The sequence below is a fragment of the Bos indicus genome, chromosome 5 (genome assembly GCF_029378745.1).
Source record: "Bos indicus isolate NIAB-ARS_2022 breed Sahiwal x Tharparkar chromosome 5, NIAB-ARS_B.indTharparkar_mat_pri_1.0, whole genome shotgun sequence".
In the NCBI taxonomy this organism is placed as follows: Eukaryota; Metazoa; Chordata; class Mammalia; order Artiodactyla; family Bovidae; genus Bos; species Bos indicus.
Window position 1 is genome coordinate 102,245,171 of NC_091764.1, and position 24,707 is coordinate 102,269,877.

General features: G+C 43.3%; 1 pseudogene; it reads left to right on the forward strand.

Moving 5' to 3' along the window:
- Window positions 1-652: 652 nt before the first annotated feature.
- LOC109558600 (antigen WC1.1-like) overlaps window positions 653-24,707 on the forward strand; it is a 41,711-nt pseudogene continuing 17,656 nt past the window's right edge.

The following is a 24,707-nucleotide window of genomic DNA, read 5'->3' on the forward strand; positions in this document are numbered from 1 at the left end:
ATCCTCTGTTGTCCCCTTCTCCTCCTTCCTCCAATCCCTCCCAGCATCATGGTCTTTTCCAACGAGTCAACTCTTCGCATGAGGTGGCCAAAATATTGGAGTTTCAGCCTCAGCATCAGTCCTTCCAATGAATATTCAGGACTGGTCTCGTTTAGGATGGATTGGTTGGATCTCCTTGCAGTCCAAGGAACTCTCAAGAGTCTTCTCCAACTCCACAGTTCAAAAGCATCAATTCTTCGGTGCTCAGCTTTCTTCACAGTCCTACTTTCACACCCATACATGACCACTGGAAAAACCGTAGCAGATGCATGTTGTTAGGTGTATTTTTTTGGAGGAGGGGGATTACAGAAGGATGTGAGGACCAGACTACAGGAATAACTGGGACACTTGAGAGCCTGTTACCCTAGCCCTCTGTTCCTGAGCTGGATGAGATGCTCCCTATGGACAGGAAGGGAGAGGGAGGATTCCTCCCTGGATTCTGGGCCATGAGCTGTAACTGAGATGGTGAAGCTGGGCCCCTGTTCTTGGGCACATCTACAGGGAGGGCAGCATCCAGAGTCTCTGAAGGCCTGTCCTCAGTGGTGTCCCTGGAGCTGGTTCTACAGGCTCTTGAGAAATACCTGGCGCCTCCCTTCCTGCTCCAGGTTCAGTGATGGCACATTGGGAGCTTCGAGTTGGCCATGGTGAGAATATTTATACCACAGAAGTCAATAAATGTTATTCACAGGGATGTTTTTTCCCGAAGAGAGGAGATTTTTTTTTAATATTTAGCAGAACACCACTACACTGTCTCCTAAAATCTCTCCTGTGTCCTATGTCTGTATCTCTCTTGCAGCTCTGGAGCTGAGACTAATGGATGAAGCCCACAGCTGTGAGGGAAGAGTGGAAGTGAAGCACCAAGGAGAACGGGGCACAGTGAATGACTACAACTGGAACACGAAGGAGGCAGCTGTGCAGACAGCTGAGGTGTGGACCTGAAGTTGATGCTCCCAAAGGGGCTAAATTTGGACTAGGAATTGGACCCATTTGGTTTCAGTATATTTACTACAAATGGACAGAGTCAGCTATCACTGAGTGTACTTATCCTCTTGTTAAAGACCATCATCCTGAGGGCCATTCTCATAACAAGGATGCTGGAGCAGTCTGCTCAGGTAAGCCTTGTCTTGTCTGGGAATGGGGTCCCAGCAGGTTAGTTTCAGTTTTAGTCCCAGAGTAAATACGAGCATATGGATCACAGACTTTAGAACATACTTGGGAGAAGATTGTACTCACACTGTGATTTCTTGAAAGTTAGGTGCTCAAAGCAACATAAAGACTTGCTAGTCCCTGGAGAGAAAGGCTCCAGACCCATAGTCAGTGGTCCCTCCAGTCTCTGTGATGTGTCATAGAAGGCAGGGGGCTGAGTTCAAATGTTTCATGCAGGTACAACTGCTGGGTTGATCATCTATGAATTAGGTTCATCCTGGTAGCTTGTTGTTTTCTTGCATGAGATGGCCAGACAAGTGTAACTAAAAGAGAGGATATAGGAGAGTTGCAAGCAAGCATAGTTTATTATACTCACAGATCAGGTGGGTATATGGGGGAGGTACCAATAGAACAGGCTCAGCCCAGAAGTGGTGATGTAAAATGGAGTGTGAAGACCCAAGAACAAGTGACAATGCTAAAAGTCAGTGTGAAGTTATAGAAAGTAAGGTGTGAGGGCTTTCACTGGTGAAAGGTCCTTAGGTCTTTTTGAAGGTCCTTAGGTCTCAGAGGAGGACAAGATGGGTGAGTTGGACAGGATCTAGTCTCATCACACTGGTGCACCTGCTCACCTGGGTGGGGAGCTCACATCCTATTTATGGGGATGCTAAGGGATCAGGAAAACCTGAGGTTTGACAATTACAACACGAAAGCTCGAGCAAAGCTAATGTCAGTAAGGTTAGGAAAACTTGAAATGATACAGAAGAAGGTCCCAGTGTTGTCTACATATAATTGTCTGGCGACAAGGTGGCAACTAGAATGTGATTGGGTAGTCAGAGTATTTGATAGAGATGTTCCCAGTTGTTATCAGAATGTTTGCTGAATTTTCAAGGGCATAATCCCACCACAATAGCTGGAATGAGGAAGATATTACCAGATATCACAGCAAAGTCCCTAATAGAGGTGGATGGGTCTCAGGAAAGGATCAGCCCAGCTGCTGAGATGGTGGGACAGGGGAACTCTGAGGACATCTGCAGTAAGTTCTTAGCAGGCACAGTTAATCAGCTCTCTGTGGTTTGTTGGGGAAGATCACTGGAAAGTGATCTTTTTCAATCTCGTGTTTAGCAGATCTTTGTTGATACTCTTGAAGCTGTTAAGAAAACAATTCTTTTCCTTTTATAAAACTCCTTTATTGAGGTTATGACTGATATGCAAAAAGCTATACATAGTTAATATTTACAACTTAATGAGTTTGGAGACCTGTATACATCTATGAAACCATTTCCACAATCTACGCTGTAAACCTGTCCATCTCCTCATCAGTTTCCTTCTGTCCTTTTTATTACAATGTTACCATTAAACATAATTATTGTCAAAGGACATTTGAGTTTCAGTACGAATTTTTGTTTTAAGAAAACCTATTTTATAACATTTCAAGTAATGCTGGAGCCATTTCCAGCAAAATGGTGAGATGATGATAATGTAACAACTGCAGGAGAGAAGCCTGGGATCACCCTCCAGGTCAGCTCCCATCCTAGGAGATGAAATGATGACAGTAAAATGACAATGTCTTTGTGTTTCTAAAATTTATTAAGAGGACTCCAGTTATGCCCAGAGATGTTTTGTTTGTGAAAAGCTGATTATTATTATTATTTTTTAGCTGTTTAAACATTGATCTTTGTTGGGGTGGATGGAAGCTGCCAACCCTACATCATCAGTTTAGGGATATAATGTTCTGGGGCTTTACTATTTAAAAAATAGTTTTTCAAGTATAGAGTTTTAGATGGCCTTTCTGGGAATAGCATGAGAAAATGGATCACAGCCTTTTGTACATTCTGGGTGAAAACTCCAGTGATTCCTTGAACATTAGGTGCTCAAAGGAACATCAAGTGTTACTTATTTCTGGATAGAATGTCTCCAGACCCATTTTCCCTGGTCCCTCCAGTCTCTGTGATATGGAGGCAAGGTAGTGAGCTCTATTGTTTCATATGCAGAGCTGATGGATTGGGCCTCTATGAATTAGGTTCACCAAGGTAGCCTATTGTACTTTTCCATGAGATGGTAAGACAAGTGTGATTATAAGAGGGGATAGAGGAGAGGTCAGGAAAACAAAGTTTATGATATTCGCAGATCCTAGAGAGACATCCTACAGAGTTTTATCAGGTGGGTACAAGGCGGGAGGTGCCAAGAGATCAGGCTCAGTGAAGCAGCTGTGACACATAAGAGAGTGAAGACCCATGGAGAAGTGATAATACCTGGGTCAGGGTGTAGTTATACTATGAAATGGCGTGAGGGGATATCATGGGTGCATTAGAAGGTCACTAGATCACAGGGGCGGAGAAGGCAATGGCACCCCCACTCCAGTACTCTTGCCTGGAAAATTGCATGGATGGAGGAGCCTGGTAGGCTGCAGTCCATGGGGTCGCTAAGAGTCACATGCTACTTCACTTTCATTTTTCACTTTCATGTATTAGAGAAGGCAATAGCAACCCACTGCAGTGTTCTTGCCTGGAGAATCCCAGGGGCGGGGGAGCCTGGTGGGCTACCGTCTAGGGGGTCACACAGGGTCAGACATGACTGAAGTGACATAGCAGCAGCAGCAGCAGGTCACAGGGGAGGAAAAGATGGGGGATTTGTGTCAGGGGCTAGTCTCATCAATCTGGTTCATCTGATTGCACCAGTCACCTGGGTGGGGAGCTCACATCCTATTTGGGGGGATGTTGAGGGAACAGGAAAACCCGAGGTTTGACAATTACAACACAGAAGCTGAAGCAAAACTAAGGGCAGTGAGGCTAAGAAAATTTGAAATGATACATAATAATGGCTCAGTCTTGTCTAAATGTATTTGACCTGAACCAGGTTAGAAACTAGAATGTGATTGAGTGGCACAGTGTTTGCCAGAGATGCTCCCAGGTGTTATCAGAATGTTTGATGAATTGTCCAGGATATTAACCCCATAAGAATAGTTGGAATTGAGGTATAAATTATCAGATATCACAACCAGTTCACTAATAGAGGTAGTGGGTCATAAAAAGGATTATGCCAGCTGCTGGGAACCCTGAGGACACTTGCACTAGGTCCTTAGCTACCACAGTGAATCAGCTCTTGGGTGTTAAGTTGGGGAAGATCACTGGTAAAGTGATATTACCAGCCTTCAGAATTATGATAAGATAAATACATTTCTGTTGTTTAACCAGCCGGTCTGTGGTGTCTTGTGGTAGGTAGCCTGAGCCTTCTAATACAGACAATCTTTTCCAGTTCAGTATTTCTCCACATGTTTCTTTCTTTGATTCACCACTCCTGGTTCCAGAGTGAAGTATATATGGGGCTGGGCATAGACCTGAGCAGGTGAATGATGCCCCAGAGACTGCATCTTGTTAAATTTTAAGAATTATTTCATTTTCTGACCTGAATTCAAAGCTAATGGTAATAATTCAAGGTCTCAATTGAGAATTGAGGAAACTCAATTCTCAGTTCCTGACAGGAAGGCAGGAACCTGGGACACTGGGTGAGACCTGATATGACAGAGAGAGGTGGTTTGAGTCCCAGTTTCAGGTGGGACCAGGCCTCAGACCTGGTCACACAGGAAGAAATCTCATCTGGATGAAGCAGTGAAGGAACTCGTATAAACCTCCAGTTTGTTCACCCCCAGTCTTTTGATCCTGGAAGAAGCCCTATATTAGTTATGTGTTGTTATGCAACAAATTAGTGCTGAACCTGGCAGCTTAAGTCAGCAGACACCTAGTATCTCACACTTTGTGGGGGCCAGGAATGGACATGGCTTACCTGGGTCCTCGGACTCATGATTTCTCATAAGGATGTGATCATCTGAAGGTTCAACCAGGGATGGAGATCGTCCAAACATACTCACCTAGATGTTGGCAGCATTCAGAACTTGGTGGACTGTTGAACTTAGAACCTCAGTCCCTGGCTGGCTGTTGGCTACAGTCCTGCCTCTGTTCCTTGTCATGTGAGTCTCTCCATAAGTTTTCACAACGTGGTGGCTGGTTTCATTAGAGCAAGAGAGGAAGTAAGACAGATCAATGATGGAGGAACCAGAGACATCTTGAAACCTAATCTCTTAAGTGACTTCACTTAGGCAAATTTCTTTTGTTAGATGCATGATACTAGGTACATTCGGGGATTACATGGGGATTACACAAGAATGTGAACACAGGTAACAGAAACATTTAGGACGCTTTAGAGCCTGTTACCCCAGACCTCTGTTCCTGAGCTGGATGAGATGCTCCCTATGGACAAGGAAGTAGAGGGAGGATTCCTCCCTGGATCCTGGGCCATGAGCTGTAACTGAGATGGAGAAGCTGAGCCCTAGTAGCCTTGGGCACATCTACAGGGAAGGCAGCATCCAGTCTCTGAAGGCCTGTCCTCTGTAGTGTCCCTGGAGCTGGTTCTACAGGCTCCTGAGAAAAACCTGGTGTGTCCCTTCTTGCTCCAGGTTCAGTGATGGCACACTGGGGGCTTTAAGTTGGCCATGGTTGGAATATTTTTACCACAGAAGTCAGGAAGTGTTATTGACAGAGGTCAGTTTTCAACATCTGAATTTTCTTTTAGTACTCACCAGTAAACTACTACATGGTCCCCTAAATCTCTCCTGTGTCCTGTGTCTGTGTCTGTCTTGCAGCTCTGGAGGTGAGGCTGAAGGATGGATCCCACAGCTGTGAAGGGAGAGTGGAGTGAAGCACCAAGGAGAATGGGGCACAGTGAATGATCACAACTGGAAACTGGAGGAGGCACAAGTGGTGTGCAGACAGCTGGGGTGTGGAGCTGCCACTGATGCTTCCAGAGGGGCTCCTTTTGGACCAGAGATAGGCCCCATTAAGTTTCATTCTACTTACTGCAATGGAAAAGAGTCAGTGCTCATGTCCTGTACTTATCCTATTCTTAAAGACTATCATCCTGAGGGCCTTTCCCATGACAGGGATGTTAGAGCAGTCTGCTCAGGTAAGTCCTATCTGGTCTTGGAAGGGATCCCCAGTAGGAAAAACCCTAGTCTCATTCCCAGAGTAACTATGAGACTATGGATCACAGAGTTTAGAACATTCTTGAGTGAAGGTTGCTTTTACACAGTGATTCCTTGGACATTATGTGCTCAAAGCAACATAAGGACTTGCTTGTCCCTGGAGACAAAGGCTCCAGACTCATCATCACTGGTCCCTCCAGTCTCTGTAATGTGTCACAGGATGCAGGGATGTGAGCTCAAATGCTTCATGCATGTACAGCTTCCAGGTTGGACTTTTATGAATTAGGTTCATCATGGTAGCTTTTTGTATTCTTTTATGACATGGTCAGACATCTGCAGCTGTAAGGAGGGATACAAGAGAGATGCAGGCTAAACAAGATTTATTTTGCTCATAGATCCCAGAGAGACAGGTATCATCAGGTGGGTAATGGGGGAGGTAATGATAGACAAGGATCAACCTAGCAGTGATGACTGCAGGAGGGAGTGGATACTCACGAGCAAGTGACAATACTGGGGGTCAGGGTGGAGTTACACAAGGAAAAGGCACAGGAAGATTTCACTGGTGCATTTGAAGGTTTCTAGGTCACAGTCAGGGGAGGACAAGATATGGGACTTGTGGCAGGGGCTAGTCTCATCACAGTGGTGCACCTGGTCACCTGAGTGGGGAGCTCACATCCTATTTGTGGGGTTGTTTCCACAAATAGCTCACATCCTCTTTGTGGAAAATTCTTAAAGAGATGGGAATACCAGACCATCTTACCTGCCTCCTGAGAAATCTGTATGCAGGTCAAGCAACAACAGTTAGAACTGGAAATGGAGCAATGGATTGGTTCTAAATTGGGAAAGGAGTACATCAAGGCTATAAATTGCCCCCTGCTTATTTAACTTATATATAGAGTACATCATGTGAAATGCCGGGCTGGATGAAGCACAAGCTGGAATCAAGATTGCCTTGAGATATATTAATAATCTCAGATATGCAGATGACACCACCGTTATGGCAGAAAGCAAAGAGGAACTAAAGAGCCTCTTGATGAAAGTGAAAGAGGAGAGTGAAAAAGTTGGCTGAAAGCTCAACATTCAGAAAACTAAGATCATGGCATCTGGTCCCATGACTTCATGGCAAATAGATGGGGAAACAATGGTAAAAGTGTCAGACTTTATTTTGGAGGGCTCCAAAATCACTGCAGATGGTGACTGCAGCCATGAAATTAAAAGACGCTTGCTCCTTGGAAGAAAAGCTATGACCAACCTAGACAGCATTATAAAAAGAGACATTACTTTGCTGACAAAGGTACGTCTAGTGAAAGCTATGGTTTTTCCAGTAGTCATGTGCAGATGTGAGAGTTGGACCATAAAGAAAGCTAGGCACCAAAGAATTGATGCTATTGAACTGTGGTATTGAAGAAGTCTCTTGAGAGTCCCTGGACTACAAGGAGATCAAACCAGTCAATTCTAAAGGAAATCAGTTCTGAACATTCATTGGAAGGACTGATGGTGAATATGAAACTCCAATACTTTAGACACCTGATGGGAAGAAGTGACTCATTGGAAGAGACCCTGATGCTGGGAAAGGTTGAAGGCAGGAGAAGGGGACGACAGAGGATGAGATGGTTGGATGGCATCACCGACTCAATGGACATGAATTTGAACAAGCTCTGGGAGTTGATGGACAGGGAAGCCTGGTGTGCTGGAGTCCATGGTGTCGCAAAGAGTTGGGCACAACTGAGTGACTGAAATGAGCTGAACTGAAGCTGCAAGAAAATCCAAAGTTTGACAATTACAAATGGTGGAGCAAACATAAGAACAATGAAGTTAAGAGAGCATGAAATAATACATAATAAGGCTCAATCCTGTCTAAATGTATTTGACCTAAGCTGAGTTTAAAACTAGAATGGTATTGTGTGGTCACATTGTTTGCCAGAGGTGCTCCCAGAAATTATCAGAATGTCTGATGAAGTTTCCAGGGCATACATATGTGAGTGCTCATTTCACTCTTTGCCACCCAATTGTCTGTAGCCTGCCAGGCTCCTCTCTCCATGGGATTTTCCAGGCAAGAATACTGGAGTGGATTGTCCTACCCTCCTCCAGGGGATCTTCCTGGCCCAGGAGTTGAACCTGTGTCTCCTATGTCTCCTGCATTGCAGGTGAATTTTTACAGCTGAGGCATTGGGGAAGCCCATACATGACATGAAATGCACCAAAATAGCAGCAGCAGCAGCTAAATGTGGAAGATAATATCAGATATCATGGCAAAGTCATTAATAGAGGTGGTTGGGTCTCAGGAAAGGCTCCTCCCAGCTGCTGAGGTTGTGAGACGGGGGAGCTCTGAGGATACCTGCAGTAGGTCCTTCTCCAGCACAGCCAATAAGCTCTCTGTGTTTTGTTGGGAAAGACCACTGGTAAAGTGATCTTTTCCAATCTCACCCTCAGCAGATCTTTGATGATACTCTTGAGGCTGTTAAGAAAACAACTCTTTTCCTTTTTAATAGCTCCTTTACTGAGGTATGACTGACATACCAAAAGCAATACACAATAAATATTTGCAACTTTTGACTTTGGAGATCAGTGTGTGTGTGTATATATATATATATATATATATATATATCTGTGTAATCATTCCCACAATCTATGCCATAAACTTGTTCATCTCCCCAAAAGTTTTCTTCTATCCTCTTTAATACAGTGTTATGATTAAAAATAATTATTTTCAAAGGGCATTTGGTTTTACTTAGGAGTGTTTGGTTTAAGAAGTCTTGTTTTCTAGCATTTCCAGCATTCTCCTTATTGTCACAATGTCCTAATCATGGTTCCAAGTGTAGATAAACATGTGGAAACACTACAGGAAGACTTGCTTGATTTTGACAAATCAGAACTGAATAAAAAATGGATTGAACTGTTAAAATTTTGAGCCATATTGGAGCTTCTCATGTTACCATTTTAAGAAAATTTATGCTTTGTTATTAATTCCAGGTAGTATATTCTTTAAAATATAAGATTTGAGAGTGCTCTGGCATTTATTTATTTTTTTAAAAATTAAATTTATTTATTTTAATTAGAGGCTAATTACTTTACAATATTGTACTGGTTTTGTCATACATCAACATGAATCCACCATGTTCACGTGTTCCCCATCCTGAACCCCCCTCCCACCTCCCTCCCCATACCATCCCTCTGGGTAATCCCAATGCACCAGCCCCAAGCTTCGTGTATCCTGCATCAAACCTGGACTGGCAATTCATTTCTTATATGATATTATACATGTTTCAATGCCAATCTCCCAAATCATTCCCCGCTCCCTCTCCCACAGAGTCCAAAAGACTGTTCTATACATCAGTGTCTCTTTTGCTGTCTCCCATACAGGGTTATACCATGATTGCAGTTTCTACTCTCTGATCACCTTGCTATACTGTATACTCTGACATTTTCATGAAGTATTCCAGTTTTCTTCTATTAATCTACTCTCCAGTTTCTTCCTACAGGTTTGCTTTTTCTATATTTTCAGGAACATGTGTTAGTGCTGGCAAGTAAACCTAGCAGTAATTCAGCAAAGATAAGATTAGAATAGCATTGTTATTCTAATTTTAATAAGGTCGATATTTTCATTATTTTAATTGAAATTGAACTCTTGGAGTTTTTCCCTCTCAGTTTGAGGAGTTGGGTATGGAAGAGAAATTTTATCCTCTGTAGTGAATTGTTGGAAGTCGTGAACTGTGTTTAGGAGGAATCCAGTTGTAGAAACAATGACATGCTACAGCCAATGGATTCACAAAGAGCTGGACACGACTGAGCAGCTGAACAACAACAATAATGTAGAGGAGCTTGTATGACATAAAGAGTAGACTTCAGGGGGTTCTGGAGAAAGATTTGTGAGGTGCTTCACTAGTTGAAAAAGACTGAGGTACTGAGGTACAGAATGGGGAAGGGCTGAATTTGCAAGAATTGCTGGAGGGAAGACTGGCATTTCTGATGCAGGCCAGGTCAACTCCCACATTCACCACAGCCTCTGTGCTACGTTTCCTTCCTGCTCTTACTCCTTCCCGCCCTTTCTTCCTTTATCTGGATGTGGGAATTGTTTCTGAGCTCTGTGGAAGTGCTGGCCTTTGAAGGTTGGGGTACTTTTTGTGAGCACTTTTTATAATATGAAATCTACTTCTTTAGCAAATATAAAATTTCTCCTATATTTCTCTCTCTCTCTCTCTTTTTGGTACCAGATTTAACCCATCCTTCTTAAATTGGAGAATTTCCATTTTACCTGCAGCTTTGGTCTGACATTTTGTTCTCACCTTGTCAGCTCTTTGTCACTTTTAAGGTGATTTTTCGGGATTTATTCCACTTTGTTTTCAGCAGAAGAAATAGCTTCAATACCTAGCTTACCATAATGCGATGATCTCTCGGAACTTATCACAATAATGAGATCATCTACTTGTTTGTTTGTGTCCTCAACTAGGTAAAAGGTACATGAAACCAGGAACATGGTCTTACCATTTTCTGCATTTACAGCACAAGATGTGCCTCCAACATAAAATTTTAATACTAACAAAGGTACCTTCTTTTGTACTTTTACTATCACATTTCAATCCTCTACACTCATCTCAGTGTCAGATTATAAAAAGTCTGAGTAAGCATCACAGCATGGCTCCCTATATCTACTGTATTATTTACCTCTTCACCATTATCTTTATTTCCTTCCTAGATGAGATGTACTGGTCCATGGATGGAACTATGTCCCTCCAAAGTTCATATACTTAAGCCCTACCCCTCACAGTGACCAAGTAGGAGACAGGGCCTTTAGGATGTAAGTAAGCATAAACAAGGTCATAAGGATGTGGCCCTAATGCGATATGTGACCTTATGAGAAGAGGATGAGACGCCTCTTCCTCCCTCTCTCCAGATGCTCATGTAACTGGAAAGCCCAGGTGAGCACACAGTGAGGGAGCCATGGCCAGAAAGTCAAGAGAAGAGGTCTCACAATGAGACCTTGTGAGCACCTTGCCAGCACATTGATCATGGACTTACCAGCCTCCAGAACTGTGATAAGATAAATACATTTCTGTTGTTTAACCAGTCAGGCTGCTGTATCTTGTTGTGACCACCTGCCTGAGCCGACTACACACCAGGATCTTCTCCAGTTCAGCATTTCCCCAGATATTCCCTCTGTGATGCATCACTTCTGTTTCCCTTGTGTGAGAGCACATGGGGTGGGGGATGGGGGAGGGTGGTGGAGACCTGAGCAGTGTGAATGGTGGCCCAGGGATCACATCTCATTAGAATATAAGAAAGAGTCTCACTTTCTGACCCAAATTCAGAGCTAATGGAACCAATTCATGGTCACAGGAAAGTCAGTTCCTGACAGCCAAGCAGGAGCCTGGGGCATGGTGTGAGAACCTGATGTAACAGAGAAAGGTGGTTTGGGCCCCAGTTCCAGGTTGTAGGAACCCCCAGTGACCACGTAGCAGACCTGATCACACAGGAGGAAGTCTCATCTGGATGAAGCGGTGAAGGCTCATGTATAACCCTCCAGCTTGTTCAGCCCTGTCTTCTGACTCTGGAGGGAAGCCCTACATTAGTTATGTGTTGTTCTGCTACAAATTACTGCTGAACTTGGCAGCTTAAGTCAGCAAACACCTGGTTTCTCACACTTTCTGTAAGCCAGGAATTGACATGACTTACCTGGGTCCCCTGACTCACGATGTCTCACAAGGATGTAATCATCTGAATGTTTAATCATGGATACATATTGCCAAAAGTGCTCACCTGGCTATTAGCAGCATTCAGACCTTGGTGAACTGTTTAGCTGAAAGTCTCAATCCTTTGCTGGTTGTTGCCTAGAGGCCTTGCTTGTTTCTTTGTCTTGCTAGTCTCACCATTCACAGCTCACAGCATGGCAGCTCGTTTCATTAAAGCAAGAGAGAAAGAGTAAGACCAAGGGGAAACCAGAATCACCTTGAAACCTAATCTAACTGACATCTCAACACTTTGTCAATTGCATTTGTTAGATGCATGTTACTCGGTACATTTTAGTCAGGAGATTACACAAGGACATACGTACCAGGCAACAGGAATAACTTGGACACTTCAGAGCTTATTACCCCAGCCCTCTGTTCCTAAGCTGGATGAGATGCTCCCTATGGACAGGGAAGGAGAGGGAGCATTCCTCCCTGGATTCCAGGCTGTGAGCTGAAACTGAGATGGGGAAGCTGGGCCCTAGTAGCCTTGGGCATATTTAAAGAGAGGGCAGCATCCAGAGGATTTATTTTAAAAAATACTTGTCAGTATACTACTACATGATCTCCTAAAATCTCTCTCATGTCCTGTGTCTGTGTCTGTCTTGCAGATCTGGAGGTGAGGCTGAAGGATGGAGCCCACAGCTGTGAGGGGAGAGTGGAAGTGAAGCACCAAGGAGCATGGGGCACAGTGAATATTCACAAGTGGAGCATAGAGGAGGCAGCTGTGGTGTGGAGACAGCTGGGGTGTGGAGGTGCTGTTGATACTCCCAAAGGGGATAAATTTGAACTAGGAATCGGCCCCATTTGATTTCATCATATTTACTGCAAAGGGCCAAAATCGGTTATCACAAAGTGTAGTTATCCTACTGTGAAAGACCATCATCCTGAGGGCCATTCCCATGACAAGGATGCTGGGGCAATCTGCTCAGGTAAGAGCTCTTTGGCATATAAAGGAATTTTATATGGGTTTGATGGGTTTCCCCATCAGGAGAAACCTCAGTCTCATTCCCAGAATAATTATGAGAATATGGATCGCAGCCTTTAGAACACTCTTGGGTGAAAATTCCAGTGAGCCAGTGACTCCTTGAATGTTAGGTGTTCAAGGGAGAAGAAGGGCTTGATTGTCCCTGGAGAGAAAGTCTCCATACCCATTGGTCACTGGATGCTTCAGGTCTCAGTGGTGTTCATAGGAGACAGGGAGGTGAGGTCAAATGCTTCTTACATATATAACTGCCAGGCTGGACTTCTATGAATTAAGTTCATCATGGTAGCTTGCATTCTTTCATGGGGTGGTCAGACATGTGCAGTTACAAGAGGGGATTTGGAGGGGTGCAGGAAAACAAAGTATTTTATACTCACAGTTCCTAGAGAGACAGAGTACCAGCACTGGGTACAAGGGAGAGGGATCAATAGAAAAGGCTTAAACCAGGACTGCTGACCCAAAATGGGGTGTGCAGACCCATGAACAAGGGAAAGTACTGGAGGTCAGGTGGAGTTACACAAGAAAAAGACATAAGGGGATTTCCATGGTGTATTTGAATGTCACTAGGTCATAGTCAGGGGAGGACAAGAAGGGGGTTTGTGGCAGGGTCTAGTCTCATCACACTGGTGCACCTGCTCACCTGGGCGGGGAGCTCACATCCTATCTGTGGGGATGCTGAGGCTGCAGGAAAACCTGACACTTGACAATTGCAACACAGAAGCTAGAGCAAAACTGAGAGCAGTGAGGATAAGAGAACTTGAAATGATACATAATAAGGGCTCAATCCTGTCTAAGTATTTGATCTGAGCCAACGTGGATATGCCAGCAAATTTGGAAAACTCAGCAGTGGCCACAGGACTGGAAAAGGTCAGCTTTCATTACAACCCAAAGAAAGGCAATGCCAAAGAATGTTCAAACTATTGCACAATTGTACTCATTTCACTCACTGTCAAAGTAATGCTCAAAATTCTCCAAGCTAGGTTTCAACAGCACATGAACTGAGAACTTCCATGTATTTCAGCTGGATTTAGAAAAGGCAGAGGAACCAGAGATCAAATTGCCAATATCCATTGGATTATAGAAAAAGCAAGATAATTCTAGAAAAACATACATTTCTGCTTTACTGACTAGGCTAAAGCCTTTGACTATGTTGATCATAAGAAACTGGAAAATTCTTAAAGAGATGGAAACGCCAGACCACGTTACCTGTATATAGTTCAAAAGCAACAGTTAGAACCGGACACAAAACAATGGACTGACATGGACATGAAACAATGGTTCTAAATTGGGAAAGGAGTACATCAAGGCTGTATATTGTCACCTGCTTATTTAACTTCTATGCAGGGTACATCATGCCAGGCTGGATGAAGCACAAGCTGGAATCAAGACTGCTTGGAGAAATATTAATAACCTCAGATATGCAGATGACACCACCCTTACAACAGAAAGTGAAGAGTAACTAAAGAGCCTCTTGATGAAGGTGAAAGAGGAGAGTAAAAAAGTTCGCTTAATACTCAACATTCAAAAAATGAAAATCATGGCATCCAGTCCCATCACTTTATGGCAAATAGATGGGGAAACAATGGAAACAGTGAGAGACTTTATTTTCTTGGGCTCCAAAATCACTGCAGATGGTGACTGCAGCCATGAAAGTAAAAGATGCTGGCTCCTTGGAAGAAAAGGTATGACCAACCTGGACAGTATATTAAAAAGTAGAGACATTACTTTGCCAACAAAGGTACATCTAGTAAAAGCTATGGTTTTCCCAGTAGTCATGTATGGATGTGAGAGTTGTACCATAAAGGCTGAGCATCAAAGAATTGATGCTTTTGAACTGTGGTGTTGGAGAAGACTCTTGAGAGTCCCTTGGACTGCAAGGAGATCAAACCAGTCAATCCTAAAGGAAATCAATGCTGAATATTCATTGGAAGAACTGATGCTGAAGCTCCAATAATTTGGCCACCTGATGCAAAGAGCTGATTTATTAGAAAAGACCCTGATGCTGGGAAAGATTGAAAGCAGGAGGAGAAGGGAACAGCAGAGGATGAGATGGTTGGATGGCATCAACGGTTCAATGGACATGAGTTTGTACAAGCTCTGGGAGATACTGAAGGAGAGGGAAGCCTGGCATGCCGCAGTCCATGGGGTTGCAAAGAGTCAGACATGACTGAGCGACTGAACAAATGAACAAAAGCTAGAAATTAAAATGGCATAGGATGGATACTGTATTTGTCAGAGATATTTTCAATTGTTACAGGAATGTTTGATGAATTGTTCAGGACATTAATCACCTGACAATAGCTGGAATTGAGGAAAATATTATCATGTATCTCCACAAATTCTCTAGTACTGGTGGCTGGTCTTGGGAAAGGATCATCCCATGTGATCAAATGGTGGGACAGGGGGGCCCTGAGGACATCTGTAGTAGGTCTTTAGCAACCGCAGTCTATCAGCTCTCTGTTTTGTTGAGGAAGATCATTGGAAGAGTGATTTTTTTCCCAACACTTTTAGCAGATCTTTGATGATACTCTTGAGGACTCAAGGTTGCTAAGGAAACAGTTCTTTCCTTTTTAAAAACTCCTTTATTGAGGTATGCTGACATTAAAAATACATAGTTAATATTTACAACTTGATAAGTTTGGAGATCAGTATACATCTGTGTAATCATTACCACAATCTATGCCATAAACCTGTTCATCTCCTCAAAAGTTTTCCTTCATCCTCTTTATTACAGTGTTCAGATTAAAAATAATTGTTTTCTAAAGGCATTTGATTTTAGTTAGGGATTTTTAGTTTAAAAAACTTGTTTTCTAGCATTTCAAGTAGCTGCCCTTATGGTCACAATGTCGTGATCATGGCTCCAACTGTAGATAAACTTGTGGAAACACTATAGGCAGCACTGCCCTATTTTGATTAATTAGCGAGTGAATAATAATGGACTGAGCTTTTGAAATTTTAAGCCATATTGGAGCTTCTAATGTTACAGTTTTAAGAAAATTTATGTTTTGATGTTAACTCCAGGTAGGATATACTTTTAAAATGTCAGGATTTGAGAGTGCTCTTCTGGCATTTAAACCTGGACTGTGGTTTTTACTCCCTGATCACCTTCCTCTAGCTTAGGCTCTGACATTTTTATGAACTGCTCCAGTTTCCTTCTATTAATTTTTGTCATTAGGTTCCTCCTACTGGTTTGTTTTTTCTGTATCTTCAGGAACATCTGTTAGTGATGTGATGGTAAGTGAACGTGGTGGTGATGCAGCAGAGCTAAGATCAGAACAGCACAACTTTTCATTACTTTAGTTGAAATTGAACCCTTGGAGTTTCTTCCTCTCCATCCTAGGAGTCGGATATGGAAGAGAAATTTCAACCCGTTCCAACAGAGTATATTATTGGAAGTGATTAACAGTGTTTGGGAGAACTGCGGTTGTAGAAACAATGACCCGAGAAGAATATAGAGGAGCCTGTAGGAAATGAGGAGTAGATTTCAGGGGGTTCAGGAGAAAGATTTGGGAGGTTTTTCACTAGCTTAAAAAGACTCAGGTACTGAGGTGCAGAATGGTGAGGGGATGAAGATGTAAAGACTGCAGGAGGGGAGGGTGTGATTATACACCCACACATTCATCACAGCTTCTGTGTTACACTTCCTTTCTGCCCTCATTACTTCCTGCCCTCTCTTCCTTTATCTTGATGTGGGAGTTGTTTCAGAGCTCTCTGGACATTTTGGCCTTTGAAGGATGCAGTTTTCTTTGTGAGAACTTCTTATATATGAAATCTATTTCTTTAGCAAATATAGGACAACTCCTATATGTCTGTCTGTCTGTCTGTCTGTCTGTCTCTCTCGCTCTCTTTTTTTTTTTTGGTACCAGATTTAACCCATCCTTCTTAAATTGGAGAATTTCCATTTTACCTGAAGCTTTGGCCTGATATTTTGTTCCCATCTTGTTAGCTCTTTGTCACTTTTAAGGTAATTTTTGTGAATTTATTCCACTTTGTTTTTGGCAGATGAAATAGCTTTAATACCCAGCCTACTGTTAATGATATGATGTCTTGGAACTTATCACAGTAATGAAACCATCTACTTGTTAGTTTGTGTCATCAACTAGATAAAAGGTACATGAAGCCAGGAACAGGCTTACTATTTTCTGCATTTACAGCACAAGATGTGTCTCCAACATATAATTTTAATACTAATAAAAGTACCTTCTTGTGTACTTTTACTATTCGATTTCAATCCTTTACACTCATCTCAGGATCGCAAGATAAGAAATCTGAGTAAGCATCACAGGATGGCTCCCTGTGTCTAATGTCTCCTTCACCTCCTCCCCATATATCTTTATTTCCTTTCTTGATGAGACTCTCAGGTCTATGGACTGAACTGTGTTGCTCCAAAGTTTATATATTGAAGTCCTACTTCCCACTGTGACTGCACTGGAGATAGAGCCTTTAGGAGTTAAATGAGGTTAAATATAGCCATATGGATGTGGCCTTAATCCAATATGTGACATTATAAGAAGTGGATGAGACACAGCTTCCTCCCTCTCTCCAGGTACCCATATCCTAAAAGGCCAGGTGAGCGCACAGTGAGGGAGTCGTGGCCTGCATGCCAAGAGAAGAGCACTCAGAATGAGACCCGGCCAGCCCTGTGACCGTGGACTTACCAGCCTCCAGAACTGTGATAATAGAAATACATTTCTGTCGTTTAGCCAGCCAGTCTGTGGTATCTTGTTGTGATCACCTGCCTGAGCCAACTATACACCAGGATCTTCTCCAGTTCATCATTTCCCTAGATGTTCCCTCTGTGACGCACTACCTCTGTTACCAGAGTGAGAACACATGGGGCAGGGCGGAGACCTGAGAAATGTAAATGGTGCCCCAGGGATCAAGTCTCATTAGATTATAAGAAGATTCTCATTTGCTAACCTGAATTTAAAGCTAATGGATCTGACTCAAGGTCTCAGGAATCTCACTTCTCAGTTCTCGACAGGAAGGCAGGAGCCTGGGACACTGGATGAGACCTGATGTGACAGAGATTATTTGGGTCCCAGTTCCAGGTGGGACCAGGCAGCCGACCTGGTCACACAGGAAGAACTCTCGTCTGGATGAAGCAGTGAAGAAACACATCTAACCCTCCAGCTTGTTCACTCTGGTCTTCTGACTCTGGAAGGGAGCTCTGCATTAGTTACATGCTATTGTGCAACAAGTTAGCACTGAACTTGGCAGCTTCAGTCAGCAAACACCTAGTATCTCACATCTTCTGTAGGCCAGGAATGGACATGGCTTACCTGGGTCCTCTGACTCAGGATGTCTACAAGGATGCAATCATCTGAAGGTGCAACCAGGGGTGGATATCTTCCAAACATACTCACCTTGATGTTAGCAGCATTCAGGCTGTGGCAGACTGTTGAGCTGAGAGCCTCTATCCCATGCTGGCTGTTAGCTAGAGGCCTGCCTCCAGTGCTTATCATGAGGGTCTCTCCCTACACTGCTCACTATGTGGCAGCTTGCTTCATCAGAGCAAGACAGAGAGAGCAAGACAGGTCAATGAGGGAGAAACCAGAGTCATCTTGAAACCTAATATAATTGACATTTCATCACTTTCGCCAAATTCCATTTGTTAGACTCATGTTACTAGATACACACAAGTGTGGGGATTACACAAGGACATGAATACCAGGTGGCAGGAATAAGAGGAACACTTCAGAGCCTTTAACACCAGCCCTCTGTTCCTGAGCTGGATGAGATGCTCCGTATGGACAGGAAGGAGAGGGAGGATTCTTCCTTGGATCCCAGGCCATGAGCTGTAACTGAGATGGGGGAGCTGGGCCCTAGTAGCCTTGGGCACATCTACAGGAGGGAAGCATCCAGAGTCTCTGGAGGCCTGTCCTCAGTGGTGTCCCTGGAGCCTGTTCTACAGGCTCTTGAGAAACACCTGGTGCCTCCCTTCATGATCCAGGTTCAGTGACGGAACATGGATGCTTAGAGTTGGCTAGAGTGGGAATGCTTATACCATAGAAGTCAACAAATGCTGTTCACAGGGATTGTTTTTTTCAAAGATCAAAGTTTTCACATGTTAATAATTATCAGTACTCCACAGCATGCTCTGCTAAAATCTCTCCTGAGTCCCGTGTCTGTGTTTATCTTGCAGCTCTGGAGCTGAGGCTGAAGGATGGAGCCCACCCCTGTGAGGGGAGAGTGGAAGCGAAGCATCAAGGAGTATGAGGCACAGTGAATGATCACAACTGGAGCATGAAGGAGGCAGCTGTGGTGTGCAGACAGCTGGGGTGTGGAGTTGCTGTTGGTAATCCCCAAAGGGCTAAATTTGGACCAGGAATTGGACCCGTTTGGTTTCATTATATTTACTGCAAAGGGCAGGAGTCAGCTATCACCAAGTGTAGTTATCCTGCTGTGAAAGATCATCGTCCAGAGGGCCATTCCCATGACAAGTGTGCTGGAGCAGTCTGCTCAGGTAAGTCCTGTCTGGTCTGAAAGGGAATCCCCAACAGGAGAAGCTTCAGTCTCATTCCCAGAATAACTATGAGAATATGGATCGCAGCCTTAGAACATTCTTGGGTAAAAATTCCACTGAGCCAATGATGCCTTCAATGATAGGTGCTCAAGGGAGCAGAAGAGCTTGACAGTCCCTGGAGAGAAAGTCTCCACACCTATTGGTCACTGAGCACTTTCAGTCTCTGTGGTCTTCATAGGAGGTGAGGTCAAATGCTTCATGCAGGTATAGCTGCCAGGCTGGACCTTTATTGAATTAGATTCATCATGGTAGCTTGTATTCTGTCATGGGATGGCCAGTCAAGTGCAGCTACAAGAGAGGATGTAGGAAGGTGCAGGCAAACAAAGTGTATTATAGTCACAGGTCCTAGAGAGTCAGAGTACCAGTAGATGGGTACGTGGGGGAGGTGCCAATAGAAAAGGTTTAAACCAGGAGTAGTGACCCCAAATGGACCCCAAATGTGTAGACCCATGAACAAGTGACAATAATTGGGGGTCTGGGTGTAGTTACGGTATGTGCAGGTTTGAGGGGATTTTCCTGGTGCATTTGAAGGTCACTAGGTCACAGGGAAGGACATGATGGGGGCATTGGGCAGGAGTCTCATCACACTGGTGCACCTGCTTACCTAGGTGGGGAGCTCACATCCTATTTGTGGGGATGTTGAGGCTGCAGCAAAACATGAAGTTTAACAATTACAACATAGAGACTGGGTAGTGAGGTGAAAAGTGTATGACATTGTACATAAAAAGGGCTCAATCCTGACTAAGCATATTTGACCTGGGCCAAGATGGAAATCAGAATGGGATTGAATGGTTACAATATTTGGCAAAGATATTTTTCAGTTGTTATAAGAATGTTTGATGAATTGTCCAGGACAGTAATCCCATGACAATAGGCGGAATTGAGGTAGATATTATCGTATCACCACAAGTTCTCTCATGTAGGTCTCAGGAAAGGATCCTCCCAACTGCTGAAGTGGTGGGACAGGGGAGCTCTGAGGACATCTGCAGTGGGTTCTTAGAAAGCACAGCCAGTCAGCTCTCTGGTGTTTTGCTGAGGAAGATCATTGGAAAAGTGCTCTTTTCCTATCTCCCCTTCAGCAGACTTTTGATGATATTAGTTGAGGCTATTAAGAAAATAATTCTTTTCCATTTTAAAAACTGCTTCATTGAGATATGATTGACATACAAAAACTGAGTTTGGAGATCTGTGGAACCATCACCACTCCTATGCCATGAACTGGTTCATCTCCTCAAAAGTTTCTTTTACTCTATGATTACTATCAAAAGTAACTATTTTTTTTAAATTTTATTTTATTTTTAAACTTTACGATATTGTATTAGTTTTGCCAAATATCGAAATGAATCCGCCACAGGTATACCCGCATTCCCCATCCTGAACCCTCCACCCTCCTCCCTCCCCTCTCCTCTCTCTGGGTCGTTCCAGTGCACCAGCCCCAAGCATCCAGTATTGTGCATCAAACCTGGACTGGCGACTCATTTCATACATGATATTATACATGTTTCAATGTTATTTTCCCAAACCTCCCCACCCTCTCCCTCTCCCACAGAGTCCATAAGACTGATCTATACCCCAATGTTCATCGCAGCACTGTTTATAATAGCCAGGACATGGAAGCAACCTAGATGCCCATCAGCAGATGAATGGATAAGAAAGCTGTGGTACATATACACAATGGAGTATTACTCAGCCATTAAAAAGAATACAAAAGTAACTATTTTTGCACGATACTGGATGCTTGGGGCTGGTGCACTGGGACAACCCAGAGGGATGGTATGGGGAGGGAGGAGGGTTCAGGATGGGGAACACGTGTATACCTGTGGCGGATTCATGTTGATATTTGGCAAAACCAATACAATATTGAAAAGTTAAAAAATGAAGTAAAATAAAATAATTTTAAAAAGTAACAATTTTCAAAGGATCATTTGATTTGTAGTTAGAAACTGCTTTTCATTATGTATTTATTCATGTTTTTTGCTCTGGGTCTTTGTTGCTGGGTGTGGGCTTTCTCTAATTTGGCAAGTGGGAGCCATTCTCCAGCTGCAGTGTGTGGGCTTCTCATTGCGGTGGCTTCTCTTGTTGCAAAGCACTGGCTCTAGGCACGTGGGCTCAGTAGTTGTGGTGCACAGGCTTAGTTGCTCCATTGCATGTGAAATCTTCCCAGACCAGAGACTGAGCTCATGTCCCCTGCATTGGCAGGCAGATTCTTAACCACTGGACCACCAGGGAAATCCAGAAATTTCTATTTTAAGAAAACCTGTTTTCAAGTAACAACTCTTATTATCATGATGTCCTAATTGTGATTTCAACTGCAGATAAGCTTGTGAAACACTACAGAAGTCCCGGCCTTATTTTGAGGCATCATCATTGGAGAAGGCAATGGCACCCCTGCGGGGAGCGAGCTCTGCCCCTGGCAAAGGTCATGAGGAAGGAGGCTTGGCATACGCAAAGGCGGAATCAAGCCTCAGGAGTCTCCCTGGAAATTCTCGAGCAATCTACCCCCAAAACCAGAGTCTGCCTACTTTCTGCTTTGTGCTTTCACCTACACCTCTGACTTTACGGGGGGCTGTCCCCCACTACCTCTCTGAAAAAAGAGTTAGCTTACAGCTCCAGTTAATAATTCCTGGGTGTGACAGTGTTTCAACCTACAAACTCCCTTGGAAGTCCTCTAGCCTGCCTGAATAGGTTTTTCCGGCCACATGTGATTGCTCAGAGCCTCCAAACTGTGAGAGGCATGAGATGTTCTAAACTGTCTAAATACAGATTCCTTTGAGCAGTTAAAAGATTGATTAGAAATTGTATTGGTGAAGGGATTTTCACTTGTTGGGCCAATGTTTGCTGCTAAGTCTCCATATCCCTTACCTGCTGTGTCCCTGGCAGTGTATTGATTAATATAATTGGTGTAAATAGTAGCTTTAATGTTTGTAACCTGGGACCCTTGAGTTAATTCTTTTTCTTGTTATAGCCCACCACACCTTTGCTCTGTAGGAATGCAACTTTATCTAATGCTTTTTGGAGGCTGGCGCCTGACTTTAGAATAATCACCTTTAGAGGAAAAGGCCTCCCGGGCCAGAAGATGATGCAAATCACCTAAACTTTTGCATATGATAAGTTTGCAGGAAGAAAGCCTGGCTTACTGCCTGACTCTACCCCTTCCCCCATTATCCTCTATGCATAACTTAAGGTATAAAAACTACTTTGGAAAATAAAGTGCAGGCCTTGTTCACCGAAACTTGGTCTCACCATGTCGTTCTTTCTCTTACCTTCTGGCTGAATTATTCAGCCTCTTTTCTCCACTGAATTTCCTCACTGAGCTATCCTCATTCTATTACTCTTTATATCCTTAATTAACGTTTAATTAAGCAATTGTTTCCTGATCCTCGCCGACGCCGTCCCCGCTTCGAATTCCCTGGATCAGCCGGGGCTGGTCCCCGGCACACCCCATTCCAATACTCTTGCCTGGAAAATCCCATGGATGGAGGAGCCTGGAAGGCTGCAGTCCAAGGGGTCGCTGAGGGTCAGACACGACCGAGTGACTTCAGTTTCACATTTCACTTTTATGCATTGGAGAAGGAAATGGCAACCCACTCCAGTGTTCTTGCCTGGAGAATCCCAGGGACGGGGGAGCCGTCTATGGGGTCGCACAGAGTTGGACACAACTGAAGTGACTTAGCAGCAGTAGCAGCATCTGAATAAAAATGGAATGTGTGTGATATTGGAGCTTCCAGTGTTATCACTTCAAGAAAACTGATGTCTTGATATCAATTCCAGTTAAGATACTCTTAAAAATAAAAAGATTTGAGAGTGCTCTGGCATTTAAACACTAATTGTGGTTTGTACTCTGAGTACCATTGCACTAACTCAGGCTCTTACATTCTTATGAATTGTTCCAGTTTTCTTTCTTTTTTTAAATCTCTTTGCTACCAGTTTCCTCCCACTGCTTTGTCTTTTCTGTATGTTCAGACATGTTTTGCTACTAATAATGTGAAAATTAGCCAAAGTGGTGTTGGTGCAGCAGAGATAAGAATAGAATAGCACGTCTTTTCAGTTTTCTCGCTGAAATTCAACTCTTGCTTCTTCTCAACTGTAGGAATCGAGTATGGAAGAGAAATTTCAGCTTCTTTTAGTGGATTGTTGGATGTGATGAACTGTGTTTAGGAGAACTCTAGAGCAGAAACAATGACCTAAGACAATGTAGAGGAGCTTGTGGGAAATAAAGAGGAGACTTCAGGAGAAAGATTTATGAGGGATTTCACTAGTCGAAAAAGACTGAAGTGCAGAATGGTGAGGGGATGAAGATGCAAGGACTCCAGGAGGGGAGGGGAGGGGATGATCAACATCCATGACAACTCATATATTCATCACAGCTCCTGTGTTACACTTCCTTCCTGCTCTCAATCATTGCTTCCTTCTCTTTATCTTGATGTGGGAGACGTTTCTGAGCTTGGTGGAAGTGCTGGCATTTGAAGGTTACAGTTTTCTTTGTGGGAATTTTTTTTTTTTTTTTTATCATACCATATCTATAAATAGCTGAGGAAAGAAGAGAAGCAAATACAAGGGAGAAGGGGAAAGATATACCTAGCTGAATGTAGAGTTTCAGAGAATTGAAGGAGAGATAAGAAAGCCTTCTTAAATGAACAATGTAAAGAAATAGAGGAAAACAATGGAATGGGAAAGACTAGAGTTCTCTTTAAGAAAACTGGAGATACCAAGGGAACATTTCATGAAATGCAGGATAAAGGACAAAACATCAAATATCTAACAGAAGCAGATGAAACCAAGAAGACGTGGGAGGAATACACAGAATAACTGTATAAAAAAGATCTAAATGGCCCAGATAACCATGATGGTATGATCACTCACTTAGAGTCAGACATCTCTGGAGTGCAAAGTCAAGTGGACCCTAGGAAACATTAGTACAAAAAAAAGCTAGTGGAGGTGATGGAATTCCAGATGAACTATTTAAAATCCTAAAACATGATGCTGATAAGTGCTGGACTCAGTATGTCAGCAGGTTTGGAAAAAAAGCAATGGCCACAGGACTGGAAAAGGTCACTTTTCATTCCAATCCCAAAGAAAGGCAATGTCAAAGAACATTCAAACTACTGTACAGTCGTGCTCATTTCACATGCTAGTAAGGTTATGCTCAAAATCCTTCATGGTAGGCTTAAGCAGTATGTGAATGGAGAGCTTCCAGATGTACAAGCTGGGTTTAGAAAAGGCAGAGGAGTCAGAGATCAAATAGCCAACATTTCATTGGATCATAGAGAAAGCAAGAGAATTCCAAAAAATCCCATCTACTTCGGC